This window comes from Somniosus microcephalus, chromosome 7, assembly GCF_052327205.1.
Source record: "Somniosus microcephalus isolate GS21.2 chromosome 7, FLI_Smic_1.0, whole genome shotgun sequence".
NCBI lineage: Eukaryota > Metazoa > Chordata > Chondrichthyes > Squaliformes > Somniosidae > Somniosus > Somniosus microcephalus.
This window is the reverse complement of record NC_140993.1, coordinates 3,001,357-3,012,607: the sequence shown is the minus strand read 5'-3', so window position 1 is coordinate 3,012,607 and position 11,251 is coordinate 3,001,357. Positions and strand designations below refer to the sequence as shown.

At 50.3% G+C, this 11,251-nt stretch overlaps 1 protein-coding gene across 1 annotated transcript in view; it reads left to right on the top strand.

Moving 5' to 3' along the window:
* Window positions 1–8,732: 8,732 nt before the first annotated feature.
* LOC147114462 (uncharacterized) overlaps window positions 8,733–11,251 on the top strand; it is a 48,262-nt gene continuing 45,743 nt past the window's right edge. Inside the window, exon 1 of the mRNA XM_085993922.1 lies at window positions 8,733–8,826. The gene's annotated coding sequence lies outside the window, so the exon portion shown is untranslated. The remainder of the gene's footprint in view (window positions 8,827–11,251) is intronic.

The window sequence follows — 11,251 nt, the reverse complement described above, 5'->3', positions numbered from 1 at the left end:
CATCGCGGATCAGACCCGTTATTACTACATGGTCTCCGCCCTCGACAGCGTCACAGCCTCGCGGATCGTCAGCCTACTCGGTAGCCCACCTACTGACAGCAAGTATGATACGTTAAAGGCGCGGTTGCTGCAGGTCTTCAGACCCTCGAAGTCAGAGCGCGCTCGCCGGCTCCTCGCGATGCCCGGTCTCGGGGATTCCAAACCGTCCGAGCTCATGAGCCAAATGCTCACGCTCTTGGGTGCTGAACCGGAATGCTTCCTGTTCAGGGAGTTATTCCTCTGCCAACTACCAGAGCTAGTGCAGGCTGCCCTAGCCAGGTCCAAGTTCACAGACTGCGCTGAGCTTGCGGCCGAAGCAGATAAGATTTTCACAGTAACCCAGCAGTGCTGCGCGGCCACGAGGCACCCATCCCCCACAGACGCGACTCCAGCTCCTCTTGCAGCAGGCTGGTGCTTCTACCACGCCCGTTTTGGTGCGAAAGCAAGATGCTACCGCCCTCCCTGCAGTTTTTCGCCAAAAAAAAAGCTCCTGCAGCATTCCTCGCGAAGGAGGACCGGGTCTAACGGGCGCTCCGCGGCTGCGATGGCCATCGGATCTTCAGGGAAGCTTCTTTTCATCACCGACTCCCTATCGGGTCGACGTTTCCTTTGTGACACCGGTTCGCAGTGTAGCATCCTACCTGTGCCGAGTCTCGATATCCAAGCTGGGGGCCATGGCCTTTCCCTCGAGGCGTCTAATGGCACGGCCATTCGTACTTTCGGAAAGCGGCGGGTCCAAGTGTGCTTCGGCGGTCAGCGCTTCTACTGGAAATTCGTCATGGCCAAAGTCTCGCAGGCCATCTTAGGGGCGGATTTTCTGTGTGCCAACGGTTTCCTCGTCGATGTCCAGTACCGCCGGTTGATCAACACGGCCACTTTCCACTCAATCCTCTGCCACTGCGGTAACGCCGTGTCGTGCTCTGTCGCCTGCGTGTTCCCATCTTCGGATGACTTCACTCGTCTCCTCGGAGAGTTCCCGGAGCTGACCAGGCCCACTTTCTCCTCCTCAGTCACGAAGCATGGTGTTGAACATCACATCACCACGACTGGCTCCCCGGTTTATGCACGGGCTCGAAGGCTTGAACCCGGCAAGCTCGCGGCTGCGAAAGTGGAGATCGACACGATGGAGTGGTTGGGGATTATTCACCGGTTGAATAGTCCCTGGTCTTCGCCTCTCCACATTGTTCCGAAACCTGGCGGCGGCTTGTGGCCATGCGGCGACTACCGGCGCCTAAACGACGCCACTACTCCTGATCGGTACCCGATCCCGCATATTCAGGATTTTTCGGCCCATTTAGCGGGAAATTCCATCTTTTCAAACGTTGACCTCGTCCGTGGGTATCACCAGGTTCCCGTTCACCCGCAAGACGTTCCAAAAACCGCCGTTATCACCCCGTTCGGCCTTTTTGAGTTCCTGCAGATGCCGTTCGGTTTGAAGAACGCGGCACAGGCTTTCCAGCGCCTTATGGACTCTGTGCTCCGAGACCTAACTTTCATCTTCGTCTACCTCGACGACATCCTCATCACCAGTGCTAGCAAGGAAGAGCACATCGGCAATTTGCGTACCCTCTTCACACGCCTCAGCCAGCACGGTTTAATCATCAACCCGGCCAAGTGCCAGTTCGGCTTGCAACGGATCGATTTTTTGGGACACCGCATCACCTCGGACGGCGCCATTCCCTTACTGATGAAGGTGGAGGCTGTTACCTCTTTCCCGCGCCCGCAGACTGTCAGGGCTCTGCAAGAGTTCCTGGGGATGGTCAATTTCTATCACCGATTCATCCCTAAGGCGGCTCTGCTTATGCAGCCTTTGTACGAGGCCCTCAAGGGCAAATCCGTTAAAGATCCAATCAGCTGGACGGCCGAGATGGACCAGGCGTTCATCAACACCAAGAGCGCCTTGGCCAATGCAACCATGCTGGCGCACCCGCTTCCAGGCGCCACCATCGCCCTTACTACAGACGCGTCAGACTACGCCATTGGCGCAGTACAGGAGCAGTGGGTGAACGGCACGTGGCAACCGCTGGCGGTTTTCAGTCGTCAACTGCGGAAAAATGAACGAAAATGCAGCACCTTCGATCGGGAGTTGCTGGCCCTTTTTCTGGCCATCCGCCATTTCCAGTTTTTATTAGAAGGACGTCCCTTCACGGCTTTTGTCGACCACAAGCCGCTGACTTTCGCCATGGCCAAGACCACCGAACCGTGGTCAGCTCGTCAACAACGTCACCTGATGTTTATTTCTGAATTCACCACGGACATTCAACATGTGTCTGGTAAAGACAACCTGGTAGCGGATTGCCTCTCCCGTGCGACGGTCCAGGCGGTTCATCTTGGGATTGACTACGCCCTCATGGCTGAGGATCAGATTTCGGACCCAGAGGTCCAATCATACAGAACCGTCCCATCTAGTTTCCAAGCGGCCGACGTCAGCTTCCAGGCCGCAGGCAGCACGCTCCTTTGCGACGTCTCCATGGGAGTTCCCCGACCTATCGTGCCAGTCGCATGGCGCCGGAGAGTGTTTGACGCAATACACGGGTTGTTGCATCCTGGTATGAAGGCTTCACAGCGGCTAATGTCGGCGAAATTCATCTGGAAGGGTATGCACCTGGATGTCCGTGACTGGGCCAACACCTGCGTGGTCTGCCAGAAGGCCAAGGTCCAGCGGCATGTTAAAGCTCCAGTGGTTACGTTTGCTGTTCTGGAGCGTCGTTTCGACCACGTGCATGTGGACCTTGTGGGGCCACTTCCGCCTTCCCATGGCTATACTCATCTCCTCACTGTGGTGGACCGCACCACTAGGTGGCCAGAGGCAATTCCTTTGGTTTCCACCACTTCGGCAGACGTCGCTAGAGCCTTCATCTCCTGTTGGGTTGCTCGTTTCGGGGTACCGGCGGACATCTCTTCCGATCGTGGGCCACAATTCTCCTCGGAGCTCTGGAATGCTGTAGCTCAGGGGCTTAGCACCAAACTTCATCGCACCACCGCCTATCATCCACAGGCGAACGGCCTGTGCGAGCGATTCCACAGGTCGCTTAAAGCCGCCCTACGGGCCAGTCTTCAAGATGCAGGATGGGTGGACAGACTCCCATGGGTCCTTTTGGGCCTTCGTACGGCGCCCGTAGAAGACCTGCAATCGTCCTCGGCGGAGCTCGTTTATGGCCAGCCGCTCCGAGTTCCAGGTGATTTCCTCCCTTCTCCCACAGAACCATGGTCCGCCTCCCAGCAACTCGTCAGCCACCAGGAAGCGGCCAGGTGTTTCGCTTCGGTGCCTATGTCAAATCACAGCCTACAGGCCTCCCACATGCCGGTTGAGCTGAAGAGTGCCGAGTACATCTTCATCCGCCATGACGCTCACCGAGATCCGCTCAAGCCTCCTTACACTGGTCCGTTCCGCGTCATCGAACCGGGAGACAAATCCTTTTCGGTCGACATCGGAGGAAAGCCAGATCACATTTCGGTGGACCGGTTGAAGCTGGCTCATTTGGACCTGGACCGCCCAGTCGTCATCGCTCAACCACCGAAATGTGGCCGTCCGCCCGCAGCCGCCTTGACAGATCAACCACAGCCGCCCGCCAGTTCGACCACACCCGCCGCGCCAGCTAAACCGTAGCCGCCCGCCAGCTCGACCACCGTCCATCAGCTTCCTCTGCCAGGTTACCGAAGTCACTCGGACAGGCTTGTCAGGCCTCCTCGACGTCTCACTTTTACTGTTAAAGACAATTCTGGGGGGGTGCATGTGGCGGAGCCACCAAAGGACTCAGATCGGTTGTATATAATTCCTTTAACATCATGTTAGCTACAGCCTGTGTCTGTACCTTTATTTATACTGTTTAACTGTACAGAGTGTAGTTACCTTAACAGCGTGGGTAAAACGTGATGACATCATGCCGTTCATCACGTGATCCCCGACTGGCGGGAAGAACGTGATGACGTCAGCCACCGGACCGCCCCAGCAGTCCTCGTGAAGCCTCCGAAGAGAGCAGACCTGTATTCGATGTTATCCTGCAGTTTCTTGTTAAAACCTGTTTGTTTCATTAAAGTTCGTTTGTTTGATCGCCTGAGTCGAACTCAGTCTTTTAGTTAGGAACCCACATTCCTACAATCTCTTTAATATCTATGCACCGAACGACCATTGCAAGTGTCACGAGTTTTTTCAGGGGTTATTCACTGAAGTCATGGTGTGGAGATGCCGGTGTTGGACTGGGGTGGACAAATGTAAGAAATCAGTAATGTTTTCCTGACTGACCTGTTTGGACACCATTTACACCTTTGATTGCTGTGATTATCTCTCTGCCGAGGTGTGATAAATGGCAGTTAGAAAGATTACCTGTAAACATCTGACATTATTCTCTGACTATATAAGCTGTGTTTTTATGCATCTCTCCACTTCACCTGACGAAGGAGCAGCGCTCCGAAAGCTTGTGATTTCAAATAAAGCTGTTGGACTATAACCTGGTGTTGTGTGATTTCTTACATTCACTGAAGTGGCAGAGGTGGAAAATCCTTGTATAGTGGGGGATTTTAATGTATTTTTATCTCGGATGGACATTTCAGCCAAGATGACCTTTAAGGATGATAACTCCAGAGGGATGATTGTAAAAATGATGGCAAATTTAAATTTGAGAGACTTATGGAGGGACCGGAACCCCATAAAAAGGGAGTTCTCCAGAGCAGGTTGGGTGGGTGATGTTTTAAAACAGAGCCGAATAGATTTTGTGTTAATGCGGGAAGGGTTAAGTTCTGAGGTGATGGAGATTTATTATAAAAAAGTATTTTTTAGTGATCACTTGGCTTTGGTTCTTAGAATTAGGAACAGCAGAGTTAAGATCGGTTTAGGGGTGTGGATTTTAAACAATCAATACCTGAAAGAAATTGCTTATAAAGAAGGGATTATAAATATAATAAAGAATGCTCGGAAGGAACCTTTGTTCTTGAAAGAAAGAAGAGTTTGGTGGGACAATTTCAAATATGAGGTAAAAGTTTTTTCGGTACGTTATGGGAAAAAGAGGGCGGCAGCTAACCGGCGTCGAGAAGAGAATATAAACAAAAGGTTTACAGATGTCTGTAAAGCAGTTGACGGAGGAGATAAGGGAGCTGAGACTAAGTTCCGGGTGCTAAAGGAAGAGTGGGAATTATTGCAAGCTGAAAAATGCAAGGGGGCCATTCTCCGTGCAAAGGCTAGAGATGCATTGGAGGGCGAAAGATGCACTAGATATTTTCTAGAGCAAGAGAAGCTGCGACAGAGATTATCGTTAATTGAAGAGTTGAAGGTTGGGGAGAAGATCGTTCATGAAAGTGGGGAGATTTTAGAGGCGACTAGCAGCTTTTATCAAGAGTTATATACAAAAGAAGACATTTCCAATTTGGCGATGGAGAAGGTTACTGCTTTTATTGAAAAGGGTTTAAAGGAGGATGAGAGAAGCATGTGTGATAAAGAAGTAGGATTAGCGGAAATAAAAGTAGCAATAAGTGGAATGAAGGGGGGGAAAAGCCCAAGATCTGATGGACTAAGTGCAGAATTTTATAAAGAATTTTTCGAGATTTTAAGTCCATTGCTCTTAGAAGTTTTTAAGGAAATTAAAATTGAGGGAAGCCTGGCCCCATCTATGAGGAGAGGTGTCATAAGTTTAGCTTATATAAAAATAAAGGGGATAGATGGGTTCTGAAGAATTGGATGCCCATCACATTATTAAATGTGGATTATAAGATCTTGGCGAGGGTTATGGCAAATCGTTTGAAGGAGGTGTTACCGCAGATAGTTTGGCCCTCTCAGTCCTATGGAGTCATAGGCCGGGACATCGCAGACTCTGTGGTCTCAATCCGAGATGCGATAGAGCTCATGGAAGAGTGGGAGGGAGGCTTATGTATTAAGAGAAAGCCTTTGACAGGGTCTCTCATGAGTTTTTATTGAAGGTTTTGGAAGCATTTGGTTTCAAGGAAAATTTCATTCAGTGGATAAGGATTTTTTATTCAAACATATTTAGCTGTGTTAAATGTAATGGTTTTTTATCCAAGTATTTTCCGATACAGAGATCAGTGAGACAGGGTTGTCCCCTGTCCCCATTGTTGTACACATTGGTAGCAGAACCATTAGGTTACATGATGCGACAGAAACAAGGTGTAGTTGGGATTGTGGTTGCCAGTTCTGGGCTGGTGTCGGTGATACACCAATATGCAGATGACACAACCTTAACATTGAGAAATGGGGAGTCAGTGAGGAAAGCTATGGAGGTAGTGGAGGAATATTGTACAGCTTCAGGTGCCAGAGTGAATTATAGTAAGTCCCAATGCCTGGTTGCGGGGGGGTGGGTAGGGGGGAATGGTTGGGGGAATGTCCCTTTAAGGTGGTGGAGGTTTTGGAAGTTCTGGGGGTGCATATGGGGTGCAAGAAAGGCAGGGATGAAGTGGATCGATTAAATTGGGAACCGAAGGTTATGAAAATTAAAAAGGTTTTGGGAAGATGGGAAAGAAGGTGGTTGAAAGTGCAAGGAAGAGCGACAGTGGTGTCTGCTCTCCTGCTATCTAAGCTATGGTACTTATTGACGGTGGAGGATATTCCTGAGTGGGCAGAAAAGTCCATCCGAGAGGCTTGTGTGAGGTTTTTATGGGAAGGGAAACCAGCCTTGGTGGCTTACAATATCATCATTGGATGGAGAAATCAGGGAGGACTCAATTTCCCAGATATTGATTTGAAGAAAAAATCCTTTAGAATCAAATGGGTGAAGAGATTTCTTCAGAAGTCAAATACAAGTTTTTGGAAGAGTTGTTTTGAGCATTTTTTTAAACAAAGTGGGATAGGAGGGCAGGGGATATTGTATATGGAATACAATAATAGGTTTTTGAAATCGATTAAACTTCTCCCTAGGTTTTATAAGGGGGCTGTAGAGACTTGGGCCCAATTTTTAAAAAGTGTGCAGTTTATGCCCAAGGGGGCTGAGGAATTTTTAGAACAGCCCTTATTTTTGAACAGGTGGGTCAACATCGAAGGAGAGGTTTTATTTAATCAAGCTTTTATAAAAGCTGGGATTATATCTGTGAAAGATGTATTATATGAGGTAATTCCAGGTTGGTTGCCGGAAGTGATAGTGAGGGACATGGTGTGGGAGGAGGATCAGGAGGTGGAGGAAAAGCAATAGGAATCATGTATGAGAAGATTGTGAGGGCAATGCCACAGGATTGGATGGAAGAAATAAATGTGGAAATCTCCAAAGGAAGTAAAATGCGTCCTGCTTTTCCAAGCTTTGTACTGGAGAAAGGGGGAGAGTTGGTCCAATTTGACAACTGTAATACTCGAGATTTCTATGAGGTATTCAGAGAATGGAGATTCAAGACACCTGCTGGTCAGGAGTTTTGGCAGAGTATATATCCACAGCTGGACTTCAACAGGAATTGGAAGGGAGTGTGGGCGAATTTTAAATGTCCAGAATGGATTGAACTGGATTTCAAATTGGCTCATAACCGGATTTTTACCATGACGATCTTGTGCAAGATTGGACGAGTGGAGGCGGCAACTTACCCAATGTGTGGGACACGGGATGAGACTCTGTCCCATTTACTGGTGTTATGTCCACAGTTAAATGATTTTAAGTACTATGTTCGACAGTTGTGTGAAGTTTTTTTGCTGGGTGGGGACCGAAGAGCGAGAATGGGAATCCCGTGGGACTCAATTTTGGAATGGGGATTGCAGGAGAGTCTGCCCGAGTCTAGCGGAGCGGCAATTAATTTAATGTTCAGTTTGGTTAGATTCGTGATTGTGCAAAGAAGGAATGCTCTGTTTTTTAAGGGGAGGAGAATCAATCTAAAAGAGTATTTTAAATATAAGCTAAAAGATCATTATAAGGCTCTGTGGATGTTTTATTCAGAAAGGAATTTAAGGACAGTATTTTACAACCAATTTTTAATATATGTTACAGATGACAAATTAAACTTCAGGTTTTGATGTTAAAATGTGGTGGCGGAATGGCTGTGCAGGGCGGTGGAATTGATTTGTATCATACAATGAAATGGTCACGATGTTGTAAATGTTCTTAATGTTCAATAAAGTATATTAAAAAAAAAAAGTGGGTATCACTCTTGCCTCTGAGTCAGAAAGTTGTGGGTTCAAGTCCCACTTCAGAGACTTGAGCACAAAAATCCAGGCTGGCACTCCAGTGCAGTGCTGAGGGAGTGCGGCACTGTCGGATGTGTCGTTTTTTGGATGAGACGTTAAACTGAGGCCCCGTCTGCTCGCTCAGGTGGATATAAAAGATCCTATGGCACTATTTCGAGAAAGATAGGCTTGCATTTATATAGTGCCTTTCATGACCAGCAGATGTCTTGAAGTGCTTTACAGCCAATGAGGTACTTTTGAAGTGTAGTCACTGTTGTAATGTTGGAAAGAGCTGGGGAATTATCCCCGGTGTCCTAATCAATGTGTATCCTTCAATTAACTTAACAAAATATAGATTATCTGGTCATTATCACATTGTTGTTTGTGGGAGCTTGCTGTGCGCTAATTGACTTACACGTTTCCTACATTACAACAGTGACTACACTTCAAACAGTACTTCATTGACTGTAAAGCATTTTGGGACGTCCGGTAGTGGTGAAAGGCGCTATATAAATGCAAGTCTTCACTGGTCTCACCAGCGACCTCTTCTGGCGGTTGGTTGAGTGACAGCCGAGATCCCGCGCATGCGCACACGGAGCTGCGCCTGCGCACTCGGATCCTGCCGGACGGAGTCGGCGCGGGGCCATTCCGGGGAGAGGCCTTGGTGTCGGTTCCAGAGTCGCGATCGGTGACGCGAAGTGAGTTTTCTCCGCTCCGATTGGGTGGAGAATGGCGCGGGGTGGATCGGGAGAGAATCGAGAGAAATAGAAAAACCTCAGAGTCCGCGAGGCCCCGGACCGAGCGGCGGCACTTGGACGGTGCACGTGATCTCCTCGGGGACACGTCACCCGGGCCCGCGGCCTGATTGACGGCAGCTTCCCACCAATAGGGAGCGAGCGGGGCGGGCCTGGAGGAGCGAGCCGGCGGCGGGTCCTCCAACCAATCGGGGAGCCCGAGGGGCGGGGCTAGCGGCACCCAGTGGGTGGGGCTGGAGGAGCGAGCCGGCGGCGGCGGGTCCTCCAACCAATCGGGGAGCCCGAGGGGCGGGGCTTGCGGGTCCCAGTGGGCGGGGCTGGAGGAGCGAGCCGGCGGCGGGTCCTCCAACCAATCGGGGAGCCCGAGGGGCGGGGCTAGCGGCACCCAGTGGGCGGGGCTGGAGGAGCGAGCCGGCGGCGGGTCCTCCAACCAATCGGGGAGCCCGAGGGGCGGGGCTTACGGATCCCAGTGGGCGGGGCTGGAGGAGCGAGCTGGCGGCGGGTCCTCCAACCAATCGGGGAGCCCGAGGGGCGGGACTAGCGCCGGCTGATTGTCTGATCCGCAGGGCAGCGAGTTTCTCCAGTCCCTTGTTCAGGGCCCGGGGCCCGGGGAGGCTGTGGGCCTTTATTCCCCGCATTGGACACAAGGCTCTTTGTCCTACAACACACTGGCTCAGGTTTTAATAGAGACTTTTAAAATTCATCAATAAAAGCAGATAAACCGCATGCTTCTGTGGAACAAACTTTCTAATATTTTATAGAATCAGAGAATGGTTACAGCACAGAAGGAGGCCATTCGGCCCGTCGAGCCCGTGCCGGCTCTCTGCAAGACCACTTCAGCTAGTCCCACGCCCCCGCTCTTTCCCTGTAACCCTGCAAATTTCTTTACTTCAGGTACTTATCCAATTCCCTTTTGAAAGCCATGATTGAATCTGCCTCCACCACCCTCTCAGGCAGTGCATTCCAGATCCTAACCACTCGCTGCGTAAAAAGGTTTTTCCTCATGTCGCCTTTGGTTCTTCTGCCAATCACCTTAAATCTGTGTCCTCTGGTTCTCGACCCTTCCGCCAATGGGAACAGTTTCTATCTACTCTGTCCAGAACCCTCATGATTTTGAACACCTCTATCAAATCTCTCAACCGTTCACCACTACTCTCTGTTTCCTGTCACTTAGCCAATTCCGTATCCATGCTGCCACTGTCCCTTTTATTCCATGGGCTTCAACTTTGCTGGCAAGCCTATTATGTGGCACTTTGTCGAACGCCTTTTGGAAATCCATGTACACCCTGTAAACCGCATTGCCCTCATCAACCCTCTCTGTTACCTCATCAAAAAACTCAATCAGAATCAGAGCGGCTGGGACCGGCGGACGTGCGGCCAGGGTCCCGGCACCAGGAAACCCAGGGTGCAGCGCCTCCCCCAGACAGGAGAAACCACAACTGGATCGACACAGCAGAGCCGCCAATCCAGAGCCGGCTTGTATCAGGGCGGGCGCTGGATGCGGAAGTCGGTCCCTGGCCGCCTGTGTAGGTGTTTCCTGGTGCATCAGTTTGAGCTGGAGTGGAGATAGAGGAGAAGCTGCTGGGTTTAACCCCCAGTATTTCTGAGCCCAGGAGGACCCAACAATTTCCAACGTGAGACTGTCAAGGGAGGTGGATTCTGGGGGAGATTAGGTTGTTACACAGACACTGTCCGCACAATGTAAAAGAATATTGTTTTAGGAACAAGTATTTCTGTACAGGCTTTTAATCCAGTTTACATATACAGACTTGTTTTAATTCATTCTTGGGATGTGGGCGTCGCTCGCAAGAGCAGCAAATATTGCCAATCCCCAGCTTCCCATTGAGAAGGGGGTGGTGAGTTGCCTTCTTGAACTCCTGCAGTCCGTGTGGTGAAGGTACTCCCACAATGTTGTTCGTTAAGGAGTTCCAGGATTATGACCCAGCAACGATGAATATATGAGTCAGGATGACGTGTGACTTGGAGGGGAACTTGGATGTGATGGTGCTCCCATACAACAGCTGCCCTTGTCCTTCTAGGTGGTGGAGGTTGCGGGTTTTGGAGGTTCTATCAAAGTTCTGGTCGAGTTGCAGATGTATAAAGTTCCTTTCCTTCGCCCCCTCCCCCTCCCACACCCACCTCTCTCTCTCTCTCTCCTCCCATAGAGGCCAGAGTCTTGTGTAGGCCCAGACCAGGTGGCGGATTCCCTTCCCTGAAGGACATCAGTGAACCAGTTCGGTTTTTATGTCAATCCGGCAGCTTTTTTCTAGTGCCGGCCCCACAATTGACCAGATTCATTGAGCTCAATTTCACAACCTGCCTTTGTTTTCTTGTGGGTTGTCTCTCACGCTCCCTGTTTTAAATTAAT